Source organism: Corvus hawaiiensis, chromosome 4, assembly GCF_020740725.1.
Source record: "Corvus hawaiiensis isolate bCorHaw1 chromosome 4, bCorHaw1.pri.cur, whole genome shotgun sequence".
NCBI lineage: Eukaryota > Metazoa > Chordata > Aves > Passeriformes > Corvidae > Corvus > Corvus hawaiiensis.
The window spans coordinates 44,798,008-44,825,869 of NC_063216.1; the positions used below are offsets into that span (position 1 = coordinate 44,798,008).

A 27,862-nucleotide genomic window follows, 5' to 3' on the forward strand; every position below is an offset into this window, starting at 1 on the left:
GAAACCGCACACTTACTGCTTGTAAAGCTTTTCTAAAAAGCAACCATGCAATGCAGAATTCAAGGAAGTTCATATACCATTGGTAATTGGGCTTGATGTCATAGTTGTGAAAGTGGGATGGGGTTTTTTTATTTAGTTTTCTTTCAATTCCTTCAGCTTCAAATTTTGGGTTCTGATTGAACTTTGTTATCTGAGGGATGGGAAAGGTAATAATCCAATTTTTTCAAGTGATATTAAGCCATATGAAGCTGTAACTGGAGCTCAGTCCCAGGCCGAAGACATGAACTAAGTATAGTCACTTACTTGAAGGTATTTGCAAGGCTTGCTTATATGTACTAGTTGTTCAGGTATGGAATTAAATAAATTGGCCCTCCCAGAAGCCTTATCATTTTCAGAAGGGATCATAATTATTTAGTACTTCATAGACATCATGATTCTTATCCAGACCCTAACATTTTGGTTGCATCGTATTCACTAAAATTTTCCTAACACTTTTGCCTCAGAACATTGACCTCTCTGGAAGAGAGACTTTGTTAGAACAACCTTGAGAATAGCACTCCTAAATTAATCTCAACTATTTGCATGAGAAAAAAAAAGATTCAAACACTAGATTGACAGATGAAACAAATGAACTGACCGGTTTAGGTGGTTACATTTAGCAGCAGAGGGGAAAACGGCCAAGGGAAAAAATCCAATTTTTTTCCCAGGAAGGGGATACCAGCCCTGAGACGAAACAAGATGACAGTGGTCAGACATTTGAAAGACTAGCACTAGTTCAGTCACGGGACCAGCCAAGCTCAGAGGATTATGTCTTTCCAGAGATGTTTCCCATTTCTGATACTGGAGCAGCCTCAGATGGCCAAACCATCAGACTCCACTAAGTTTGGAATCTCCTGGTTTAGAACCTCCTCTTTAGATAAACAACTAATTAGGAGATGATGTGTGCTGTTCTTAATATTCCCCAAATCCTTACATGTGAAAAGTCCTAAATTCTTATCTCTCAACTCCAAGGAGAGTCCCCCCTCCAAATAATTTCAGCGCATAAGCAGAACTTTGACAACATAGCCCAAAGTGAAAGCCCATTCATTTTCACCAACTTTTAGAGACTTTAGGAACTAAAGCAATTCCAATAACCCTTACTCAACAGGGTAAGTGTACCTCTTATAAAAGAGAAATCAAAATACTCCAGAGCTGACTTTCACACATCTATAAAAATTTATAAAAAACATTATTCAGAAATAAATTCTGAAAAGCTGATCGGGGTCTAATTAAAGACTTTCATACTCAAGACTCCTGGAAGTACAGCTATTTCATTACTAATGCAGACTCTCTGGAAGCAAATCAACTGTTCAGTAAACAAAGCTAGAAGCAATTTTTATTTCTAGTTTTTACCTGCTTTTGATAGTTTCTGGTCTTGACAAACATGTATTTCGTCAGCTGAACAGCTAGTTCTTCTGGGCACTAATACTGTCATTTTTCTTGGACAAAAATAGCTCTTCAATTATGTTCAAATATTTTAACTGATGTCAGACAATCTTCAGAGGATTTTCAAAAAGCTGTCTGGGTGGTTAAGCTTATTCAGTGACATGAAATCATACTAACCACCTGAGAAACAGCCAGAGACCTGAGAACAAGCTACTGCAGCACAAACATGGCACCAAGGTTTAAGCTGCTCCTTGAACAGCCCACCGGGACACTTACACAGAGAAAGCGTAACCAAGTTTTCTTCCTTCCATTGAAGGGAGCTTCCTTGATTAATACTGCACACAGGGACCATTTCTGCAAAGCAGCTAACAGCATCTGACCTTGTGAGACTAGTTCTACTGTCTATAATTAGTATAGCTGAAGAAAAAAAAATCATATTTTATTAAGTCAAAGTTAACTCCCAGCTAGATCTTATATTTGAACACAAATTTAGTGGATGTTTTAAGGGTAAAAACTGCCTGCTTCAAGTCACTGATATCTCAAGATGAAAGCTTCCTGATGTGAGAGACTAACAATCACGTGCAACTTGCAGTAGATTCACACAAAATATAAAAAGCATTTTCAAAGCAAGTGATGTAATGAACATTCTTATGCTAAGAATATGCTATGCTTCAACACTTACTGAGTTCAAGTTTCAACTTTGTGCAAAAAGTCTAAAGTGTCAATTCAAATGTGGAGTACCTTATAAAGCCTATCCTATAGAATCTATTTAAGCTCCAAATGGCATTTGTAACACTTATCAGATATATTCTCATTTTTGGTGACTGTTTGCCATGATTTGGCATTATTTCTGTTAAATAGTCACCATCCCCCAGGAAAGTTGTTTGTGAATGTCTACCAGTCAGACTTACAGTTAAAATTATGACCTCAGAATTCCTGAAGAAACTGAATTGCAAATAGTTTTTATGCTTGCAAAGAAAATCCAGGCAAGCAATAAACAGAAACACACAGATTTAAAAAAATATTACAAGTATATTAAATTCAGAGAATGCATAATTACCATGTTACAATATCTTGCTATGCATAAGCTAGATATTCAACCATAAAGCCACTTCTGAGAACTGCGCCAGCAATTTGATGCTGTGAATTTGGCTCTATTGTCATTGCAGTGAAGGATCAGTACTTAGCTCTACAACTTCTAAAAGTTAATGGATTGCCACATCATAGTATACACAACATGCTTTACCTGATACACATCCTTCTGATTAAAAGCAGATGTAAGCATTTGTTTGTCCCCATAATTGTTACACTAAATTTTCTCTTTCAAGCTATGAAACAAGGTAAAACCCAGCAAGACTACAAGTAAGGCATGGAAGTTTTCTGAGTTAAGATACTCCTTCTGTAAAATGCACTCAGGCAGTTTGAAAGTTACTTTAAGAACAAGCTTGCCAGTTGGCTTAAGACACTCTTCTTTGGAAAAAGGCATCTTAATTTCTCTTTCAGAAGAAAGACCTAGCCTCAAATTCCATCTGGTATTTGCTTAATATCTGGCAAACCTAGCTCTACTTTGATTGTGACACTGGCTGCTGAACTGGTAAAGCCTTGTATCGGGTTTCCTTCTACAGACAGAAGCCAATGCTGGGTTCAACTGCAATTCCAGGATCACCTTTTGTGTCTCCATTTTTCCCCATAACCTACACATCATATACACCCCTGGCAACACCAGAGCTTGCATGCCAAGGTATCATTACTTGTACTGTCTTCATTGTAAGAAGTTTGGGTTTTATTCAGGTTTGTTTAGATTACTAACACATCACCAAGGCACAGATAGAAAGACTTCTTTCATAATTATATGATTTTTTGTTATTGGCCATTTAAACCCAGCTAGTGTAGGCCCTTTATGTACAAAGTATCCTTCCATAGTACAATTTACAGTAATTCTATTACAAATCAGGTTGGTAGCCAGAGAGAAGTCTCACAAATTCCCATACCTCATTTTAATTAAGATTAGAAGTTTTATCTGTTGAAAAGACACTGATTCTATGCAAATTGAGAATACTCACTACTAGCATTTATTAACAGGAATAAAATTAGCTCTTTCATGATAACTGAACCATTCCAGCAAAGTCCCAAGTAATTGTAACTCATGTCTGTTTTGACCTCTCAATCGATACTTCCCTAATAGAAACATGGTATTTGAACATGAGCAACAAACCTCACTAAAAGTCACCCAAATTTTACCTAACAGTTCTTTTGTTACAGCTTCAGACATCTGTCCTGAGAGCAAGCTGAAAAAGGCATACACTAACACCCAGCAACAACTACTATTTTCTGCCACTTGGTTTTGCTACTTGTGCAATAATGGAGGTGCAACCTTAACTGCTTCTTTTCACAATTAACTTCATTAGCTGAATCCACTGATAAACATGAGTTTCTATAAGGTCTGACATGCTTAACTGAAGTGGGTGAAACTTGGGCAAAACATCCTGTTCTGTTTCTGGCAGCAAGGCAGTAGCACTTTGAACCTAGGGATGGCTGCTCCACAGACAATATCCAACCCACAAGCAAACTTCAACTAGAAGATGACAACTGCAGGAGTTGACCTTCACACCTCTGCCCATATGGAGATGCACAGACAACTTGGTTGTTCCTTAGGAAACTGTTAAGTTGCCACAAGCTTCAGAAGACAGTATTTAAGAAAACCCCAAACACAAAACAAACTCAACCTCACAGAAAAATCCCACCCACTAAAATGGCTCCCCATGCCCATGTCCCCGCCCCCCCCCCCAAAAAAACAACCAACAAAAAATCCCCAATCCAAAACCCAAACCAACAATCCCCATAAAAACAAATTCTAGCTAGTATTTGCATGCAAAGCTGTGAACTGCCATAGCTCTGCATCTGCTCTGTGAGCAGCTGATGCACCTTAGCCCCCACAGAACTCTCATTTAATGGGTCACAAATTTCCAAGAGGTGAAAAACCTACGAGTTAGGAACACAACTCCAAAGGATAAGCAATTCACACTTGCAAGCCTGAGCTCATAGACATGAGGACACCTACGCAAAAAGTGGAATAATTTTAACCAAATGAATTTGAATCACACTCATCCCCACACCACTTTCTATTATATGGACAGAGTTATCAAATTAATGAGGGTTAAACTTGTTTAATCAAGTCTTCACAAGATTCTATTTGAATCTTCTTAAGAAGATCACTCTAGTTCATGTTTAGACCATAATTCTTGTTTCCTCTGCATCTTCAAAGCTTGCCACTTTCTGGAGAAACCTGTCATACCTCAAGACTCACTTTGCTAGAAGTCAAATTTTATTGGGTTTGCATGGCAACATTTTGGTAGCTAGGTCGCTTCTGTGAGAAGCTGGCAGAAGCTTCCCCCATGTCCAACAGAGCCCCTGCCAGATGGGCTCCAGGACAGACCCACTGCAGGCCAAGGCTGAGTCCATCAGCAACAGTAGCACCTCTGGGACAATGGTATTTAAGAAGGGGGTTAGAGGGGTCAACTGCTGGGGGAACAACAGCAGCAGAGAGAGGAGTGAGAATATGCAAGAGCAACAACTCTGCAGACACCGACTTGAGTGAAGAAGGAGGGGGAGGAGGTGCTGCAGGTGCCAGTGCAGAGATTCCCCTGCAGCCCATGGTGAGACAGGCTGTCCCACTGCAGCCCATGGAGGCGCACAGCGAAGCAGAGACCCACTGGTAGCCCTTGCAGGACCCCAGGCCAGAGCAGATAAATGCCCAAAGGAGGCTGTAACATTATGGTAATGACATGCTGGAGCAGTTTGTTCCTGAAGGACTGCACCCCCAGAAGGGACTCACACTGGAGAAGTTTGTGTGGACTATCTCTATGGAAGAGACCCCGCACTGGAGCAGGGGAAGAGTGTGTGGAGTCCTACTACTGAGGAAGAAGGAGCAGCAGAGACAACATGTACATGCTACTGACTGTAGCACCCATTCCCCACCCCACTGTGCCGCTAAGGGAGAGGTGGTAGAGAATGTAGGAGCAAAGTTAAGCCTCGGAAGAAGGTGTTATTAAGATTTGGGTTTATTTCTCATTATCCTACTCAGATATGACTTGCAATAAATTAAACTGATTTCCCCAAACTGAGTCTATTTTATTCCCATGACAACAACTAGCAAGTGCTCTTCCCCATCCTTATCTTGACCCACAAGCCTTGTGCTGTATATTTTCTATCTGTAGTAAGTAACCCTGGCTGGATGCCAGGCACCCACCAAAGACTCTTTATCACTCCCCTCCACAGCAGGATAAGGGAGAGAAAATATAAGGGAAGGTTCATGAGTTGAGGTAAGGACTGGGGGAGATCACTCACCAAATCCAATCAGAGGCAAAACAGGCTGGAATGAGAGATATTAACTGAATTTATTACTAACAAAATCAGAGCAGGATAATGAGAAATAAAGTAAGACCTTAAAAACACCTTCCCCCCACCTATCCCTCCTTCCCAAGTTCTACCTCCTTCCCAGAAGCACAGGGAGTAGGGAATGGGGGTTACGGTCAGTTCATCACATGCTGTTTCTCCCATTGCTCAGGGAGAGGAGTCCTTCCCCAGTCCATTTCACCAACAACAGTTCTCCATGAATGGCTGCAATATGAGTCCATCCCACAAGCAACAGAACCCCTCAATCCTTCGAGGACAGGCTGCTCCAGCATTGGTCCCCCTCAGGGTCAAAGGTCCTACAAGGACACCGCTCCAGCATGGGCTCCTCTCTCCATCAGTCTGCAAGTCCCTGCCAGGAGCCTGCTCCTGTGAAGGCCTCCCACGGGGTCACAGCCTCCTCTCAGGCATCCTGCTCTGGTGTGGGTCTCCTCCACAGGCTGCAGGTGGATCTCTGCATCCTCATGGTCCTCCATGGGCTGCTGGGGCACAACTGCATCACCATGGTCTGCACCACGGGCTGCAGGGGAATCTGCTCCAGCACCTGGAACACCTCCTACCCCTCCTTCTCCACTGACCTTGGTGTCTGCAGGGTTGTTCCTCTCACGTTCTCACCCTGCTCTTCTCTGGCTGCAATTATGACTGCGCAATAACTTCTTTTTTCCTTCTTCTTCTTCTTCCTGAATCTGTTATCACAGAGGCATTACTACCATTTCTAATTGGCCCAGCTCTGATCTGTGTCATGTTCATCTTTGGAACTACCAAGGATTAGCTCTGCCAGACATGGAAGAAGCTTCTAACAGTTTCTCACAGAAGCCACCCCTATAGCCTACACACTACCAAAGCTTGGCCATGCAAACCCAATACCCTACCTCGTACAGTTGAGGAGAGGAGTGATAGAGCAGCTTTGGTGGGCACCTGATGTCCACTCAGGGTCAACCCACAACAGATCAAACACACTGATAAGGAAACAGAAGATGTCCAAAGGTTACTGAAATTTAAAATCAACTCTAAGGGTTTGCTTGGAAAGACCTCTCTAAATAAAATCCACAATCTAAGAGTCATCTATTATTTAGGCTATGACAATCACAATCACTACAGCATTTAAATGAGCATTATCATTACATCCTTAATCTTTCACTGAAGAGTTTTACTTTCAGCAAATTAAATACAAGCATCTCAAAACAATCTGTATTTTAGGCACAGCCCAAGCAGAAGAATGACTTTTCAGTCTACCCTGACTGACCAGTGCAGCAAGTTTATCCTTCAGGAAACCAGTCCTTTATTTCTACATTGCTTGGGGTGCCTGCAGTTTACCAAATGCTTACTTTGTTTAGGTCCTTGTGATCTGTGACTTCAACCTTCTGTAGGCAAGTCTGTGAACGGTTCCTTATTTTCACTTCTACTACCACAGCAGATTCCGCATTCATCTCAGAAAAGAGGCTTCAGCTTTCCTCTGTGAAACTTATAGCACCAAATTCCATTTAAAAAGTAGTCTCACAATAAGATTAAGTAATGAAAGAATTGCATTACCCGTAAATACAAATATTTTCAAATTCATCTATTTGTCTTCAAAAAAAGTTTTTGCAAACTGCATCTTAAGATCTTGCCTCTGTCTAGAAGCAGAACTAGTTAGCAAGACTGCATATGTTCAAAATATTGGTCACTGCAGTTAAACTATGTTCAAACTAACATGCACTTAATGTTGCTTCTTCACTGGTTTCCTGGCTAAACAGCACCCAGATTTCTAGCAGAAAAGGAGGACTTCAGGACTTCTTTGTTCTTCAAGCATAAAACTGTACAACCTACTAGATCTTTCTCTTCCAGGCTTCACGTGAAATATTCTTATTTTCTCACTCTAATTCATACTCACAGTAATACAGCACTCTTCTTCAGAATACTACACAGATCAAAAGGATGCCAAACACAAGCTCACACAGTGGCCTAAAGCACTTAATTGTAAAACTTCATTTTCAACTCCTCAGTCTTTGCAGAGTTTCAGCTACCACATTTAAGTTTTCTATGCAAGATCTCTGGCTGAACCTCAAATTGGCTTTGGGCAATTTCTGAAATAAAAGATTTAGGGAGATCGGAAAAAAACCCAGAGGATCATTAAAAATATAAGCAAATATAAAAATTTAAGTTCAAATATAAAGAAAGGTGAAAAGGTAACAATAAAATAAGAACATACAATAAGTAGAGGTATACATAGCTATAATTCAGAAATGCTTCCTTTCTTCTCTAATATTCAGATACAAAAAGGAAGTAGAAAATTGTACACCAAAAGTAAGAACATTTGAAGACCAAGCATCCAGATAAAAAACTAGTTATGAGTGTCTGCTTATTATAGTATTACAAATTCTCTCTACTGGTCTCCAAACTTACTCAGTGCCCACAGAGATTAAGTGCCAGGGTGTCTCTTCTTTGGTGAAATCCCACCTAACCTGCTACTAAGTAAAAAAAAAAAGTATCAGAAAAATAGAAGATTGATACTCTCCAGCATGACAGTCAGCTATTCTTGCCTCTTCAGTCCTCCTCAATGCCACAGGACTACTACAGTCTCTTTGATTCCACCAAGTGACAATTTGATGACAATTTGGCATCAGTTTCTAGAAGTATGGCACATTCAAGAACTTATCTTGGTAGAGGTTGGATTTTTGAACGTAACATTTCACACCTCACAAAGAACAAAAGTCCAAGGCATCTTGAACTGTATACTTGTTGATATAAAACTACCTTGGAAATTCATCTATGGATTGGTATTATATTTTTAAGAATTCTGAAGGTGAGTTCACACTTGCCACAAACTTATTTTTGATGCTCCTCATCATAAAACCCATGAAAACACATTCCATCTTCTGTATGCTTCTACCAATACAGATAATAAATAACAAAAGGACCATTCTCTGAATGGGAATAAAACCACCACACTCACGGACTATCTACTGCCCATCAAATCTCCATTTTTAAACAAGTCAGAAGCCACAAAAAGACAGTATGATATATCCTTATTCTTACTAATGATATAAATATAACTCCAGAAGTGCAAGAGTCAAGATTTTGCAAGCTGTGTTAATTTATACACTTACCCAACCCAAAGAAAACCTTCCAGTAATATTTTATGCAAAAAGCAATCACATGAAGACAAGTAGGCTACGTTTATGGGTCAACTGGTACATCAAGCTTTCAAAATGTTACCTTGCAGGTACCTTCAGAATGAAAGATCACAGGAGGGTTATTGACAACATCTTACAACCTCTAACAATCCCCCATAACTGCTTCACATTTAAAAGATTAATAAAACAGGTTCCTGCACAGTATGTCGTTGCGCTGCCCCTCCACACACCTGGAGACACAGTCACATACACAGAACAGCTTGGGTAGGAAGGGACCTAGAAGATGATGTAGTTCCACCAGACACGGACAGGGATACCACCCCCCTACATCAGGTTGCTCAGGGCCCCATCCAGCCTGGCTTTGAACATTTCCAGTGATCAGACATCCACAACTCAGTATCAACAGTAAATCTCACCTGATAAATAAATCAATCCAGTCCTAAACACTGTACTGCAGAGAATAAGATTTTTAGGTAACTTCCACTTCAATGGAGATTACTTCCACTCCACATTCCAGTTTACCCTTCTGAAACACTTAGCAACTTTCCACTAGTCTTCTAACAAATCTAGGGGAAGTATTAGACCAGATGTTATACAAGTTTGATTAACTGCAAGCAAGGATTGTACAGTTTCACAACTTAACTATCACCCTTATCTGGGTTTTGATGCAATCCAACTACTGTTCAGCATGATAGCTTAATCTCAAATAAAAAAATACTGACCATACATGAAAACTTAAAAAAAAAAAAAAAAAAAAAAAAATCAAAGTAGCTGGTCTGACTCTGCAACTACCAAAACCACTTTCACTTCTGTAGTGCTGAAGTGCCACTCCCAGTAACAGGTCCTCCTGTACCTTCTCTCTGGAACTCCACATAGATAACACAAATGTCTGCAGCTCATCCTTGACAGAGACGTGGTGGTACTGGGTTTTTTGCTTCTTCCTGATATATGAAGCATGCTTTTAAGAAACTTTTCTTCACTGCAGACATAAAACAAAGTGAGGGCACAATTCGTTAGCTTTCAGAAACAGAGTGTTCAGACTATGAGTGGGAAAAATAGGACAAGACTTCAAAAGCTAACTAATGCAGAGAAAAAGAAAGTTGCAGGGACTATCTGTGTTCACAAATCATTTCAGATTAACTGAAGACGAGGTTAGACAGGCATACGTTATCTGGGCAATAGATAAGTTAATTTAAGAAAAAACTTTCATCATCTAATGTCACAAAAAGTTATAGAGTAAGCCATACTAATGGACATGCTGAAGTACTTATTTTCCTTTAATCCAGATTACCTACTGAAATTAGGTAGTAATAACCACTATAATTAATGCAAGTAAGAGTCACTTCAATGTCAAATCTTGATGCAAAGAACACATTTTCCTGAGTTTCTGTGAAAAAGAGTTTTAACTATAGAGCCTTGCTTCGTCTTCAGTTATGAAAATAAACTGTTTCAGGTCTTCAATAGTGCCCAAAAAATTAATGATGTAAGGTTTCTCACAGCTCTACAATTAGGGTTACACTGCAAATTATTTCATCAATGAGTAACAGTGGCACACAATATCCTTTTTGCAGAAGACCTGGTCAAGTCATTCAGATCTAGGCCAGCTTCCTGTGTTGCAACAGCTGCAGGAATGATACCAAGTGATCTAAGAAAGTACAGATTTCCTGAAGAGAATTTCAAGCTGGGGAGAAACATGAGATGTTGCTTGTCTGCCACAGGATGCAAACACCAATCCATCAGAAGGGCTAGGCTGTTCTGCTCCTGCACTATGGTCTGTCTAGCCTTCCTCCCTTGGTCAGGAATCAACTAACCATGTGGACTTACTTGGCGTGGACTTACTTGGCAGTCTCTTTTCATAGCTGCATAGCAGGGATTTACTTCAAATTATATCAAGTCCTTAGATTAATAACTATAAAGAGCTGACTGGGACAGTGTACAAGATATTGTCAAATGCCTCCTCTTCTTCCTGGTTCACTTCTAAAAAGTTTCGGTAATTCCACAACACACATTCCCCTATGGTCTTAATAGTGCCTTTACTGCTTTAGTAGTAAAAATCACCATTAAAATCACTGTTCTTGAAAAAAAAGCATCCTGAGTAGCTAGAGGGCCCCCAAATCATTTTATATTTCAAAAGTTGCCTAATAGGCAGATTTCCAACCTGCTGTTTACAGCCTTCCACCCTTTTCTTGCTGCTAGAAGAGAGGAACATGCAGTATGTCAGGAGCTCACAATAGCATGCATGAGCAGGCACACACAAAAATAAAAAACTTTTTCACTTTTAGCTGTCCAGTGTTTCTTTACACATTCTAAAGCTTGAGAGATGAGAGTTTCAAGCCAAAACCTACTGCTGCTTTTGAAGGTAACCTCATTCAACTGCTTCATGAAGAAACAGTTTGTACCAGCAGACAAGGTGTTTGACTTTCTCCAAATAGCATTTGCCTACTACAAGCAAACTGCCATAACTTCATCACAATATTACTTCTACTATGTCTGTCTCACCCAGTTGCCTCATGGATGACAGCCCTTAAGGAAAAAGCCATACATTAGGTGCTCTAAGGTACTAAAGATCTACTACACTCAACTGTTAAACAACTTTGAAAATTCAGTCAACTTGAAAACAGGTCTATTAATGGCATTCAAGTACAAAACCACTTCTTTCTTCCCCTGCTTTATGCAAGAAGAATAGAAACAGACCATCTTAACCACGGCTGAGCAGGAAAACAAAGTTTGTCTTGAAATATGAAGGTGTAGTTACTGTAGATACTTCTTTCATCTCTCTGAACAAGGAGGCTGTCTAAAATATCCCTCTACTTGACCTAGATGCAACAGAACACAGCAGAAGCCTGCCCCAACTCAGCTGGGATTCAGCACACTGACACCACACAGTGCACTTTGGTCTGCTTTTGGATTTGTTCTGAGGTAAAGGAGTGGCAGCATTTGCAACCACAAGCTAAACACGAACTTCTGTCGCACAGCGTATGCTGAGTGATCTGTTTTACTAAGAGAGCAATTTTGATTAAAATTCACAACTTGAACCTAACCTGACGAACACTCTCAAATGTCAGTTGGGTATCCGAAAGTCATCTCAGCATTACTTGGAAAGGCCAATTCATAAAGGATCCGCCTACCCTCTCAGCATACACCCAAGGACAAGAGTGCCTGTTTTTATCGGTAAGATATTCTTGTCCTTAAGAGCACCTCTCTGTACCTAACCCTGAGCAGCTAGCAGAGCTCTGTGGATGACAGGATTGGCACTGCAGCAGTAAGCATCAAGTACTCAAGTACTTCTGTGACTCTTGCACTTCCCACATCCCAGATGATAGGTGGACAACTGTTTATTTTAGTTCCCTGTCACATTTACTAACTGTGAGATCACAAGCTACAGTGTAGCCTTCAACACACTTCCTTCCTCAGCTATACGAGCAATTTCTCTCTCCTTTTGTAGGCCCTCACCTAGATTCCCATCTGTTTGCCTCTGTTCCAGAAAGACTCTCAATTAAAAAGACAGTCAGTTTTACTCTGCAAAACTGGCACAGCACAAAAAGAACTGTCATGGCTCACTTCAGATTTATTTCTGATGAACTGTCCTACAGCAGAGCTTTGGAACAAAAAAGCACAATTTTAATTCCACTCAGAAAACTTAACTGGTGCACATATATAGTAATAAAAGCACAGGTACAGACAATAAAAAGACTACTGGGTTTTCCCCCCCATATAAAAGTTCTGATTTTACTTTTTTTTTTTTGGTCTTTCAACTCTGTTTTGCAGATTATTTCACCCCCAGGCAGACGGGTGCTCCAAGTAAGATATCGGCTGCAAAAAAGACACATAGCACTTATATTGCACAGTGTAATTCCAAACTCAGTTACTTGCGTACAGATAACAATACAGTTTTAGACTACAGCTCTAAGATAAACCTGAAGTAGTCCATATCACTACAACAAGCATCCCTGAAAACATACAGGTACCAAAGGAATAAAACACCACATCTACTTAGTTAAAAGTTTATTTTTGCAAAGTCTTTAATGTGAATAGTCCAAGTATCCCCCACTATTCACTCAGTTCATTTTTACCTAGAATGAAGTCTACAGGATAGACTTTGAGCAAGAGTAAAAAAAGATGCAATGAATTAAAAAAATGAAAATACTCAACTGTACCAAGTTTGGTTGGGTTTTTTTCCTCCCAAAAGCTTGTGATTTTAATATAGAGGCAAGTCATCCAAAAGGTAATAACTTGCTTAATGTTCAAAGTTTTTCATAGAGATAAGATATTCTTTCCAAAGGGAAATACACTTGTTTTTGAATGGTTATTCTTTAAGGCAATGTAATTGCTCCATTGCCTTTTAATTATAATTCATGGAAGAGTGTTTCTTGTCTCCTTTTCTTGTAACAGTAATTTCAATATATACTTCACTGTGAAGGAGTACTGAAAAGTCTTTGTCATACACTGTCTACACATCTCATCCTGGGGTAAGATGTAGCCGTTGTATGCGGAAAATTACAACTACACTAATCAAAACATGTAAATGCAAGAACACACAACATGTATTATTTTCAAGCTGGGCATCTCTGACGTACCCTCTCCCCTGGAACTGTACTACCTTACTCTCATACCCCAAAACAGTATAGAAAAAGATTTTCCTTTTTTTTTTGTTTCGTTTACCCTGAGCAACACAACCCATGCTTTTAAGATGGAAACTGGAGTAAAAGCACGTTATTCTTTTTTCGTAGAAAACCTTGGTTTCTCATTCTCTTTTGTAATCTAGGGCCAATGCGAGAACAGTCAGATTTGGGTTTATTTTCTCCTCTGCAAATTTTGTTTTCCTTAAACTGCTTCTTCACCAACACACGCAGAAGGGTACAAGGATCTCAGGCTCATTAGACGGGTTTGTCGCAGGAAGTGTCAGTCAAATTCTTCCATTTGCTTTGACACGGGTGATGGTGGGGTGCTTAGACGAGACGAACATCTCTGTCATTTCCATTTCATTCTGTGGTAAGCAGGACGGGAACTCACAGGCCACGGCGCTGTCTACTTGTCCCACTCCGTGGCCACCCCAGGCACAAGCCCCGACGGGCTGCCCCGGCCGGCCGCGCCCGGCCTGACCCGCCCGCCTCGCCCCCACACACCGGCCGGAAAGAGCGAGCGGCTCCTCTCCCGCGGCCGGACTAGGTGGGGCTCGGCTCGGACTTCCCGCTGACAACGCCGGCGGCCGCCGGGCACCGTCGCCTTCCCCGCCCGCGGCGGGGCCGAGCCGGGCGTCACCCGCCCCTCCCCGCGGCCGTCCGGGCCCCACGTCGCGGCCCCGACCGGCGGGGTTACAACTTTCCGCTTCCGCTCCAACTTCTGCGCCGGGGACCGGCGGGCGGGGGGCGGCGGCGAAGGGCAGGGCCGGGCCCTGGGCCCGGCCGCGACGGCTGCCCCTCAGCGCCCCGCTCCCTCCACCCCCTCGGGGTCCCACCACGCCTGAGGCCGGACGAGGCGGCGGCTCCCCGTTCCTCTTCCGCCATGTTCCAGGCTGGTGCCCCTTCCCTCAGAGCGCGCCGCTCTCCGCCGCCGCCGCCCCCCCTCTCGCCGCCGCCCCCACCCCGCCCCGCCACCTGTACCAGAGACGCCGCGCCGCTCCCCGCCACGGCGGCCCGGCCCGGCCCGCGCTGCCGGCCGCTACCCACCGGACAGCGCCTCCGCTCCCCGCCGACCGCGCGCCGCCGCCGCCGCCTCGCCGGCCGATCCCGCTGCGCTGCGCCCGCTACGCTCCGCTCGGCTCCGCTCGCCGCCTGTGCCGGGGCGCGGCTCGGGGCCGTCGCCGTGACGCCGCACGCCCAGCCTCGCTCTGGCGCGGCGGGGGCGGAGGGAGGGGCGGGCGCAGGGAGGGGTGACCCCTCCGCACCGCCCCCTGCGCACGCGCGCGGCCGCCCCGCCCCTGGGCGTGTGGCGGCGGCGCGGGGACGCCGGGGGCCGAGTGCGCCTTGGCTTAGCGCCGGCCCTGTCCCCGAGTTCTTGTACGCTCCGGGTGGGAGCCGTGGCTTGGTTACGGCTCAAAGGTGCGCCAAAAGCACACTATGGTTGCTTAAAGTTAATGAAGACCATAAAGAGCTGGAAATATAGATGCCAGTGCAGTATTTCCTGCGTTTCTAATGGGGTGTTGAGATCCACTGGTGAAGGGTGTTTCAGAGATGCTGCATACTACTGGTTTTATGTGGATCATTATGCCTCTGGATGTGAACAGTCTGTCATTAGTCGTGCTGATACAAAGCAGGATTCCCAAAGCCTGCAAATAATTGCGATATTTTCCAGCTTTTCTGTTATTTTAGTCCTAAAATACGTTAATCTCTTTTTTTTCCTCCCAAGTGTCACTCATACTTTCCAGTTACAAAGGGTTTAGCTGATGAAAGTTAAAAATAAATGAGCATTTATGTTTCTAGGAAACACTTGGTAAGCAAATGGTTAACGTGGTCCTTTCAGATAGAACTTGTGCTCTGAGGAAGTCCACGGCACTTCCACACTTACACAAGAGTATATAAAACTGACAGGAAGTTGCAGTGAGGCTTCTGGCGAGGCGAGTGGGTGTGGAGGAAGCAGAGGCTATCTGTTTGTAGGGCAGATAGAAAAGAGAGATCATATGACTTCAAGCGAATCTGTAGGAGATGCTGGAGCTCAGAGCAGGGTCAAAGGATGACCAGTGAAATGAACTTCATCGAGATACAGGGCATCTAGAAAGCGACGCACTTAAAAATTTATTTTTCTTCTACATTGTTGCTCCCAAATCCTGAACGTCATAAAATCTCTTCCAAAGTCCAGACAAATCTCTTGGTGTTTTACAGCTTAAACCCTTGTGCAGTCCTTTGATAATGAGTCCCTGTAAATGATGGGTAATGCAAGAGAGCTCTAGTTGTGAGAAGTCAAGTCCATAGAAACCAGTCCTTTCTCAGCAAGGCATCCTATCCAGGACAAAAATCATTAATGAGAGGTGTCAAAATAGGTGAAATACAGCCTTTCAAGTGAAAATCAGAAGAGCATTTCATGCAATTATTGGCTGTGTAGCATGTTTGCTCACCAGACAGAAAAATAACTTGTGTTCTTATTTTTTATGTCATTAGATATTATTATCAGCACCCAGAAATATTCAGAGGAAAAGAACGAACAAAGATATATATCCTCAACCGTCACAACTTTCTTCAGTGAACTAGGCTAATCACAAGTAACTTGCAGTGTTCCAGGAGCAGATATGTGTCATTAATGTAATAGTATTTTACAGTGTGCCTTTAATTGTTCTGTGTTTTATAGGCAATGGGGCAAATCCTCCTCTTTGCTATACAAGAAGAAAAAAGGGAGGTGGCCTTTGGGAATCTTGAGTAAAACTCTGTGAGCAGATCCTGGTGTTTTGAGTTTCATATGGGGGTATCTGGAACTTAGTATTTTAAAAGACGTGTATATAGACATATGTACACATATGGTTTGCTTAATATAGACATGTTTGGAGATTGATCACTGTAACCAGAAGAAATAGGCAATTAGGATTCATCCTAGCAAGAGACCAGGTGTTCTCTTTTCCCAACTTTCTCAGCCACATAGGTTGAATGTAAATTGGGCCCTTAATTTTGGATTTTCCTATGAATCATCTAGCTAATCCTCAGCACAATTCTTAAACCAGCTTTATTCATATCAGTGTGACTGGCAAATAGCAACTGGTGTGCTTGTTAAGCATACTCACCCGGTACTTCACAGGGCTTGTTCTACCTAGCTTGCTCAGAGTTTCATAGGTGCCTAATCGCCGACAGTCACTCAAGCAGCTGAGCAAGTGCTGAGGTTTCCCTATGATAGAGCAACTCCCCAGAGAACCAGGAATATGGGTGAAATGAGGGGGATATGGCCACAGTGCTGTTGTGTTGAATAGGAACAACACAGATACATCAGCTTGCTTTAGTGGGCCTGCCTGTGCCCAGCATTGCTCTGGAATTTTTAAAAGAAGGTGGTCAAATACTCAGCCGCCTGTTTACTGAACAAAAAGCAGAAGAGACCTGCTTATGCACATAAATCTTAATGTCAAGTAGACCTTTCCAAAGCACTGTAGCACATGTCCTTTGAGCTGTAATTTCTGTCTCCCAATTTACCAGTTGCTTTCATGTACTTCAAAACCCTTTTATTTCAATGACCATAGGTTAGCTGGAGGTAGTTCAGTCTGCTCATCACTAACACAGTGAGCCATCTGATAATTTCATGGCTCTTGTGAGGAACAAGAGAACATAGAAGATCCCCTCTGATGGAAGATGAGGAGGAAAATACTGACAAATCTTGTTAAAAAGTTCTGTGGAATTAGTGGGGGAGTAAGGTGGGGGCTGACAGATTATTTGGAGAAAACAAAGTAATATTTTAAAAATGATTCTTTAATAAAAGCTTGGCAGGGCAGCCTTTGGTCACCTCCATGTAATTTTTCTAACTTTGCCTGCATTGTTTTCACTGGGACTGCATGGGTGTTGGGGTGAAGAATGTGGCACTATGTATATTGCAGTTTCATTACTGCTGAAACACAGCCATCTCTGGGACAGAATGCAGAGCTGGCTTGTGCCAGCAAACTCTAAAGTTAAATGGGTATGTGGTGCCAGGGAATACAGTGCTGGCTGCATGCCAACTAGCTTTGGGCTGTTCTAGAAACTTGTCTTGAAGGGAAAAGAAATGCCATTTGGTAAATCCTAAGAGGATGCTTTGCTTTCAGAGGGGAAGCGAAGTTCTCATCTTTTTAGGTGAATGGACTGAAAGGGATCAATTCTTAGCTTGATGACTTGGCTATTCCAGCAAGAGAATGGTTACTAGATGAGAATGTGCTTTGGATCATGAGAGCAGTAAAGAGAAAACTTCTGCAACACTAAGGAAAAATGTTATTTTTGAGACATAGGTATGTGAGGTATTTTTATCATTCTTTATCCTTCAACATGATTTTCATTTGTTATTTCTCCATACTCAGATTTAGAGTGGGAATAGCTGTCTGTCTGGATAGAACCTTGAGATGTTTCATGGATGTGTCTTCCCCTCAAGATTCAGTGCAATTTCTCTGTGTCTTCGTATCTGTTGATACAGCTTCAGCCTGAGGTTTTTCACCTGATAATTATCAATTCTTCTCGTTTGTCATCTTCACTTCAGACATAGCTTCCATTATGCAGTTCTGCTTCTTAACATCTCTTCACTGTGTCTTCTTGATGTATTTCTATTTGCTAATCAAAGTTGTTTAAACATTGGTTTAATCACAAGCTTGACTGAAACTTAACATGAAGATTTTTTTTCTCAACTTTTTTTTCACTTTCCATATGTTTACCTCATTGTTGAGGAAAATTCTGTCACTTTGCTCCTCTTCCTCCTCCAAACTATCTTGAATTAATGCTTTTTCTTATCTCTAAGGGATGCTCCATGACTCTTCAATTTATCTGCCAAAATCTCTTACTGAACTAACCCTTTTCCTTATCTTTGCCCAAAATCCTATTTGTTCATACAATATAGTCCTCCCTTTATCTTGTGATTTGTCTCCTTCCCTACCCTGTGATAACTGCTTTGAGGAGCAAAATTTCCCTTTGTTTTTTTTTAAGCTGGGGTAGAACAGGCAATGGATACTACTGCAATTTAAATTGTAAATGTCAGCATTTATTTACAGGGGTCTAATGTTTTAATCTATTTTCTTCTGTCTTTGAGAGACTACTTTTATATCACTGTGATTACTTCAGATAAAGCAAGGAATAGCTGTTTCACAACATACCTGTTGTGAAAGCAGAGTACTCTGAATTGCAGATGGGTTCAAGAAAATGTCCTGAGCTCTGGAATTTAAACTCTTAAAAATTAGGATTCATTTGGTAAAAGGAAAAGCCTACTTTATTTTATCCTCTGTGGAAAAGATCTTTCAAATTGCTTTGGACAACCAGCTCATCAGATAAGGAACAAGATTGTCACAACAACATAAGTGCTTTAAAAGTGTAAATGAAGAATAATGTATCTGCTTGAAACTAGAGAAGGAGTGTAATTACCTGGAGGAAAATCTGTCCAGGATATGGGTGACTGTTTCTCTCAAAAAAACTGGAAAGCCACACATATTTTTACAGTTTCAAAGCTTCAAAAGTTTTACTTCCCTGCTTTTCCAGGACACTTTCAGCAGTGCGTGATGCAGAAAGGAGGTTACTACTTTCTGAATCACCAGCTGCTGTGATACCTGGATAGTTCTTCAAAGTTTTCCATAAAAGGGCTGGGTGCAATGGCAGTTAACTGATGATGATGACTGTATGTGTCAGTATAAAGTTGTAAACGAACAATTTCCGCATTTATAATTCTGCACTATTCTCGAGAATGTCCTTCTTCACTCCATTACCAGTTATTTTAGAATAATGCATTGAGCAAAATAGAACAGCCTGATCAAAGACAGCACTGGGTCCATAGTGGTAGTGCTATCAAGTACAGAGAAAGTGGGTACTTTTCACTCTGCTTTATGGAAACATGAGAGTACAGAATTTTTACTTGGTAAAAGTGTATTTACAATTATAACTGAATGTCAGTAACAACATTTTAACTATTGTACCCTTTTTTTGTTCTTTGATTTTTTTTTCATTGTTACTAGTTTTTAGCATACTCATTTATGTCCAGGTTGTGACTCTGCTGGAGGCAGAAGAAAGGTTCCTGTTGATTTTAATGAGCTTTATATTAGGACCTAAATTCAGCCTTTGAGGGATGTGCAACATTTAGCTATACTTGTGTTTAAAATATATATTCATTTCTGGTTCATGACAGTATTAAGACTGGAACAACGGGCCTAAAAATACTCAGTATTTTTCTCCTGCTTTGCCTAGCAGCAGAATTATATCCCAGTTAATACTGCAATTTACACTGACATATAGATGTGGAAGTGACTTTTCCTTGCTTCTTTTTTGTTTCTGTCCACTTCAGAATCAAGCCTTAATTAACACAATGGGCCAAAAGCATTCACAGGAAAATAATTATTTACATTAGCAGTTCATTAGTTTTGGTATTCAGTTTGGTTAGAACAACAAAATATACAGCACAGAAAGGAAAATTTCTTTCATAACTTTGCTAGATCATTTTCTTCTTAGCTTTCTCTGTAGATGTGGCCTTGTTCTGCTATATCTTTCCTCTGGCCATGGAAGCTGTTGCTGAAACTACAATCATGAGAAAGGTCTTAATGAGTATAGTTGAAGTCTACACCGAGAAATAAACATATTCAACATATTCCTTGCCTTTTAAAGCTAGCCAAAAAGCAGGTTATTTTTTCCTTATTTTTTTCTTTTTCTTTTTTTGGAAAATGAGTGCATTGCGGGTTTTTTAGCTGACAAAAATTTCTTTCTTTTACTTCTTTCTTAAGAAGTCCATAAATTGCAAACACTTGAAATAGTCATTTCGTTAAAGTGTTTACCACTAATCCAACTGTATATACTATACTTAGAAGAAAATATTTTAGTGAAATTTTGTATCCTCTAAATAACCAGTGTAAAAACAGGAAAATGCTGATTTTGGGTAAGTGCATATGATCAAACCATCTCCAAATAAGATGTTACATCTGGCACAGGCCATGGTTCACAGTCTGATCTGGAAAAGTTTGGATGTTTTTTTGGGTCGTAGGGGTGCAACTATGATCAGTGGCATCAGACCTGTGCAGAGATTCGGTGATGCCCCACTCTGCCTCCTCTGGCTCACTCCCTCTCATCATACTCTGCTGCTTGTTTGCTTCACTTTAGCCTGCTTTTCAGGGGGGTTTATCAGCTAGTAGGCCTACAATCTATTCACCCCTTTCTGCTGTCACCTTTAGAAGGACTCAGGGGTCAATTCCCTTCTTGTTCCTTAACTGTCTTGAAAATATGAATAGATGATTTGTGCAATAGATTTATTTTATGAATACTCTGATTTTACTTCTGCTGTACTATACAGTTCTGTTGAACTTCAAATTGAAGATTTCATAATATCCTATTGACATGAGATATCTTTGTTGTTATATTTACTTTTTATCAATAAAAACATCAATTTGAAATGAAAATGGTGTCCTCTTCCTTTCTTAGAAATTCAGAAGTCCCAAGACTTTTAATTCCCTCTGCACTGCACAGAATCTTCTGTTTCAACCTCAAGCACCATAAAATTTGAACTCTAGACAGGATTTTGGCATTCAAAGAAGGCTGGTGAAGAGGAGGCCTGTGAATCACTACCAAAGATAGGGACACAATGGAAGCCGTTGCCCTGGTGTTGCATTTCCTTCCGTGAAAATGGTACTCCTGTTGCCCTGGTGCTGTGTTTCACATGCTAAGGTGATACTCCACGGGCTATGCTAGTTGTGCAGCCTGTTTGTGTGGTCCGTGTGGCATTTCCAAATTAAATTCAAATGAAAGAAGACACAGGGCTATGTTTTTAATGATGTGACATAAAATAAAAATTCTAATTTGTTTTAACAGTATTGCCACCTGAATTGTTAGTTTTCCTCCCTGCTTTTCCTAATTTTTGATGTTTTCTACATTTTTTCCTTTTCCATTCTTCCTTAAAAAACCATCAAATTATGTGAGTTTCAGACCCCAGTAAGGCCACAATGAGTTCAAGTAATGGGTTTCATGCTGTCTTTCTCTAACTCCTATGATTTTGTCTAACCTTTATTCTACATAATCCCATTATTTTATAAAATAGCAACTTTTCCCTTCCCCCTTTTTCTCTTCATCTTTTATCTTCTCTCCCTTTTTGCTTTAACACGGTAGTTTAAAGACTGCAAGTTAGTTCTAGGGTGGAGTTGTGTGATATAATCAACTTCAAAATGGTATTTAAATTTCCTTTCATCACTACAATACTGAAATTTATGCTCAGAGATCAGCATTTACTCTTACTGCATTTTCTTATGCTGCTTCAGTGTTATAAAGAGAGGACTGTAGCTTTTTTTGCCTGAAAACACTCTTAGATTAGTACCTTGTTATTTAACAATTCTGATACATAATGGTGGATTCAGAGAAAGAGCAGTGTCTTGTAGATAACAGTCATTTTATAACCACTTCTTTCGAATAGCTTTTTATCATTCAAGTGATTTTTTTTTTCTGTCTCTGGCATTCAGTAATGGAGGAAAAGTCCTCAGGGGGTAATCCTTCCTTTTATAGAAGAAATTCTGAGGTGCTTCAGGCTTTCCCAGGTTAGCCCATTTCCTACTCTCCTTGTATCTGCCCTGTTCCAGGCATAACATTGTATTTTAGTTCCCAAAAACATTCTGTGTGCGGTTTAGGCTGTTCATGAAGGCACGTGGACTCCAGAAAGCGAACACAACTGCCCACAGTATTTAATGTACAGAGAACACCGAGTGTCAACAAGTCACTGGGCCAGTAATTCTCAGAATTTTCCATACACAGGATTTTTGCTCATCTAGCCAAAGTGTGATTAGATGGCTCTCTCAGATGACAATGTAGGAAGGGCAGTCAGTCATGACTCCTTGCCACATACGTGACACCCACGATGAAAAGCTGAGTGTGTACTTGTCCAAGGTACACTCTGGAGATATATTTTTTAATGCTCTGTAATAAGTTACCTGTGCACAACAGAGTCATGAGCCATTCTGTCATATAGATTCCTGTCAGCTTGTTACAGCTTGTTCCAGGTTTGCTAGTATACGTCCAAGGCACCTTAGTTCATAAATAGGAATCCTAAACACTAATAAATCTCAGCCCCATTTTCTTTCAGAGTATATCAGTGGCAAAATGCTATATAGCTGAACCTATATAGAAACTATCATTTCCCTAAAAGACAATTAAAAACATATTATATACTCGGTGTCCTGTGGTTTGGTACCACTATCACATAAAACAGATTCCGTGTAGTTACATGGAATTTGTAAGATGGACAGATGAACCTTAGTTCTGCCCTCCCATATAAGTAATAGCATAATATGTAAATGAATCACAAAATTAGTCAAAGAATCTTTTTAAATATATCTCCCAAGTGAAATCGATTTGGTCATTTGCTTACCTACACACTTCATAAACATATGCATGCAGACAAAAAAACAAATGCACAATTTTGATACATCAGTTTCCTAATAATTTTTCTACAGTCTAATGGGTTTTCAGTGACAATATAATCATATTTGGCATAATGCACTCTACCTATATACATGTAAACATTTAGTTAGAATTGCTCTCGGAATCCTATTTTTGAATTTCCACACTTCATTGCAATGAAATGTTTGACCTTCATGATGTATTAACATAGAGGGTTTTTTTAAATTTAATATACCGATGAAATTGGGGCAGAGAACACAGATGACTGCCTCTGAGCCCTCAGGCTCCTGATTATCTCAGGATAACTGTGCCTTCCTGGAGTTGCTCAACTGCTGCATTAACAGTCTTTACTGTGAAGAAAGCAGCGTTAGATAAACATCATTCAGAAGGGTATCTCTGATTGTTCAAGCCTATGGAAATAATGTGCCCCAAGCATCAGCAGTAGATAGGTGTGGTTCTCAGATCATCAAGAAATATCTTTGGCTAGTATTAGCTCAGTGCTGTGTCATCCTCTTGTTTTAATTGACTCTATCACTTGCTCATTCTAAGGAATTTACAAATCTTGATTAAGTCACAATAGTTAAATGTCAATATATTCATAGCAGTTTTATAGGCTAGGGAGTTACCTGCCCTTTTCTGTGTCTGAATACCTCATGCAGAGACAGTAAAACACATTTATGTCTGAGTATTGGCTCGTGCCAGCAACAGCTGCCAGCACCTGAGGGTGGCACTAGGAAGATGCAACACTTAGCAGAGGCATCCCAGTAGGTATCTTCACTTCCCAGTTGAGCAGCTTTTCAAAAACACCATCCCTGTGCTTGCAGTCATTACAGCGAACAGATCCAGAGAGTGAGGAACTTTTAAGCCATTCAGAGCCACCACATGGATTCAAAACTGGACAATAACTCCACTGGAGCTGGGGACCTTGTGGTTGCCCTCTCTGTGTTGTTGACAAGCAGTGTTTTGAAGTTGTCCTTCTTTGCCTCTCATATCTTCAGTGTCTGTTCCTTTTTACACATCCACCATCTTGTCCTCCTCCATATGTTACCCCAATCTTCTTATAAATGTCGTGCAATTCCCCTTGCTCCAGTGCAGAGGCTGTGCACCCTGTATCACTATACCTGCAGTTCGCAGCTCATGTAACTGCCAGCATCGAAAATGGATATATATACCCTATAGGAAGCTTGGTGAAATGAAAGTGTTGGGGTGCTTGGAAACTCCAACTGGAAGGTCTGGCCCACATAAATGAGGCCACTATTCCCGTAAATTGCATCTATTTCTGCTGTGTAAAATTAGGGAAATTTGGTTTCTTGGGACCTTGCTGTCCTTCCAGATTAATTGCATCAAAATTAAATAGAAGGTGCTGATATTATACTGGCAATATCAGATGTTCCTGTTTCATTTACTGATATACAAGTTCTGTTCTATTTCCCCATGAATGCCAAGTGGTCTGATGACAGTTCCTGAATATGTTGGAATCTATCTGAATACAGTAAAAATCAAAGTCATTCTAAGGAGGAAAGAAAAGAAAATATAGCTTGATTGTTGATTACTATTTTCTTTTTTTGGGCAGTTTTATCCTAACCTGTCCTCAAAAATACTTTATCATTAAGAATTTGGATATTGATAGAATATCTTTATCATAGCTCCTTTTTCTTGTTTCTCAAATTTGTATTCCTATGTGCCTCAAACTGATACTCTGTGCCAAAGTACCCATGACTGCCTTGTGCATATATGTATCAAATAATATATATATCCACTAATATTTACTATTTATACAACTCTTTATATACATTAATACATTGTTACATAATGCATTATTGTAACAACATCGTACACATACTAACACATACCTATACCGTTTGCAATTATTATACTGGACTATGTAATAATAATAATTACAATTGTGTATAAATTGTATGTGATGAGAAAGATCATAAGAGGATTGTAACAGCACACTAGCTATTACTAGTGGTACTTATTTAGAAGAAAATTAACTAAAACAACTGCAGTGTGTTGAAACATGTGCCTGAAAAAGTAGGTGTCCTGGAACTGGCATACCTTACTTTAATCCAGAGAAATGTTATGAGGTACAGAAACTTCCTTGTTATTACTAATAGCTTCCCCACAAGTTGAGAGATGCATGTAGTGAACATTTATCTGCAGACAGAAGTTACTGCACTTTTTACAAAGAAACACAAAACCACAGAAAGACGTTAACACTTCAGCTCTAACACTGTAGTTTGTGAACACTGATGGCTTCTGAAGCCTCTCCTCTTTCCATGGCAAACACTCACAAATCTGCTGTAGGAAGAGATAAATAGCTAGACTTCAATCCCAGCCTGCTTCCACTCCTCCGAACGGCTCATTCAGTAGAACTCGGCTTTACAGACATTTTATCCTGAGGCTTTTATCGCTGAAAGGAAGTGGGGACTTGATTTCCCTGTTCCCACTGCCAGCTCCCCGGCTGCACACAGATCTGCTGCTACAATAGGCTGTAGTCATGTTTCAGCAGCAAGCATAAAACAGGCCATAGCTACAACAAACAGAGAAAGGGGAATAATAATAATAATGACCTCATCCGTTCTCAAGCTGACACAGATCCATGAAGTGTCGCTGGTATTTTGGTTGCAAGATGATGATACATGAACTTGTTTAAATTATACAAAGTAATCCCCTATAATTATACTGATTAAAATGGGAAGGATGCAGACCACGCACTCTTGCATCATAGATATTATCTGTGAAGTTTTAAGGTTTGAAAATCATTTGTTCTCTCTTTAAAAAAGGGTTCCTATCAGTGCAAGGTTTAGCAGTTTAATGATACCTTCATTCTATGCAACGCATAGTCCTCTATTTAAACAAGTCAAGGGTCTGATCACATATTTACGACCAAGCTGTAACTTTCAGAGCTCAGAGTGCACAAGGAATACATAATCAGATTTTTGGAGACTCAATTCTACAGCTCACAGCTGCCTTGAGTATCCCTTAACAACATAAGTCTTCCTAAGTCTTCCTCCCAGCTCAGATGGAGAGGAAAAGATATTAATTAAGGGTGCTATGCCAGTTCATACCAGACAGAGATCCAACCTAATAGTTATAGTCTACAATAGAAGGAAGAGTCTTGATGGAGATCTCCAAGATACAGATGCTAATTATCCTGAAGATAATTACTGAGTGCAATGGTAGCAGATGATGGGTACTCTTTACTCACAGGAACCTGTGGGCCAAGTGTAAAGTGGTGCTGGCTCCATTCCTACTGGCTGATAAAGTATGAGTATGAGAATCACAGATACTCAGCAATGCTAAGGAAAAAAGCCCTATATGAAAACTGCATATACATTAACCAGCAACTCTTTGGAGCAGAGCGGGAATATTCTTACTTATAATGACAGTCAAAATGGGTCCAAGAAACTGGCTGTTGGATTTTAAGTACTGAAAACTTTATCCCTTTCTCCTGCCATGTTACAGTAATCTAATAGCTTTTCTGTGTTTCTCCAATCCATGTATTCTATATTGCGCTCACAAGGTTTTCTCTTGAAATCAGAGATGTCGATCTGCTGAAAGGATTCCTCTGGACCAGAAGACAACTTGGCACTATGGCCCATTATGGTCATCCTGCAAATCTTTTGCCTAAGCGTGACAGAAGCTTTCCTGAATTCCCTCAGTATGTTTATAGCATTAGTGCCATCTGTTCATCCCTCACTTGTAAAAAAGTTATGCTGACTGTGGGACCTTGTGCCTGCTGTCCTGGTAGAAATCAGACCAGGACCTCTCCAGGGAGGGTCAGGGAAATGTGTGAAGTGTGTGTCCAGAGACATTGCTGTGAGGTCCATCTGATTGCCTTCCTCCGTGCCCATGGAAGCGAAAAGCACAGCAGAGTTTCCCAGCACGGGACCCCAAAGCCAGGCACAAGGGTGCAAGCTAGATTGGATAGCCCAACCAGACCAGATCTAACAGCTACAGTGTCTGTGCAACAGCAGTCCCTTCTGCCTGGTCTTGTGGCTGTGCTGCTCTGTTGCTGGGATAGAATCACTAGTTTTAAAACTGCTTTAAAGCTGGCTGTTAGTGATCAGGAGGAGGGGGGCCACAGAGTTCCGACTTCCGTCTCTGTCAGGTTTTCCACTAAGTAGAGTCTGGCCATATCTACAGGTTAACAGTCCTTCATAATTAATGTTCATGTAAATTTGAACCGTATTTTATTAATATTAAATAATATTAATATTATTTATTAATATTATTAATATTATTTCATTATTTTATTTTATTTATTATTTTATTAACTGAGCTGCTGAAAACATATCTCCTTCTCTACCATCCACATTTAAAGTGTTCTGGCAACAAATAAAAAATCACATCCAAAATACTTTCTGTTCCCCAGGGATCATACAGCACTTCCGAAGTATGTCTTACTGTCATTCTCTCAATCTGTTTTGCACTTCTGTTGAACAGAGCTCATACCTAGGAGCAGTTCTTCCAGAATGCTACATGACATCTATAGGTTCTCCTGTTGTTCTGTTTGTCTTGAACTTAGTGTTCCAGGGACATAAACAGATTTGCCATTAAGAGGTAAATGCAGTAGAAAGGTGATATCAGTACAACTACAGGAAAAATTAAAAAGAAAATCTGCATTGTAAGAGAAATGAAGCTGTTTATTGTTTAGAATTCATCACATGCATGGGACAGTAGAGCTTTGTGATTTTTTAAAAGGTTGATTTTATTTTGAATTTTGTTTCTAACTTCAACAGTTATATCAGCCTTTCAGCCCCACACTCTGCAAGCAGCTCTGCCCTGCAGGCGCAGTTTCAGGGGAAGCCACAATCCTTTTATAAGCTATATGTTACTGAAAGATAATCCTATACCTTGGGCAATGTTCTTCCTAGTGTTGCTATGTGGGGGAAA

General features: G+C 40.7%; 1 protein-coding gene across 1 annotated transcript in view; it reads right to left on the bottom strand.

Moving 5' to 3' along the window:
- RAP1B (RAP1B, member of RAS oncogene family) overlaps positions 1-14,712 on the bottom strand; it is a 35,234-nt gene extending 20,522 nt beyond the window's left edge. The window contains exon 1 of the mRNA XM_048299949.1: positions 14,624-14,712. The gene's annotated coding sequence lies outside the window, so the exon portion shown is untranslated. The remainder of the gene's footprint in view (positions 1-14,623) is intronic.
- Positions 14,713-27,862: the final 13,150 nt, after the last annotated feature.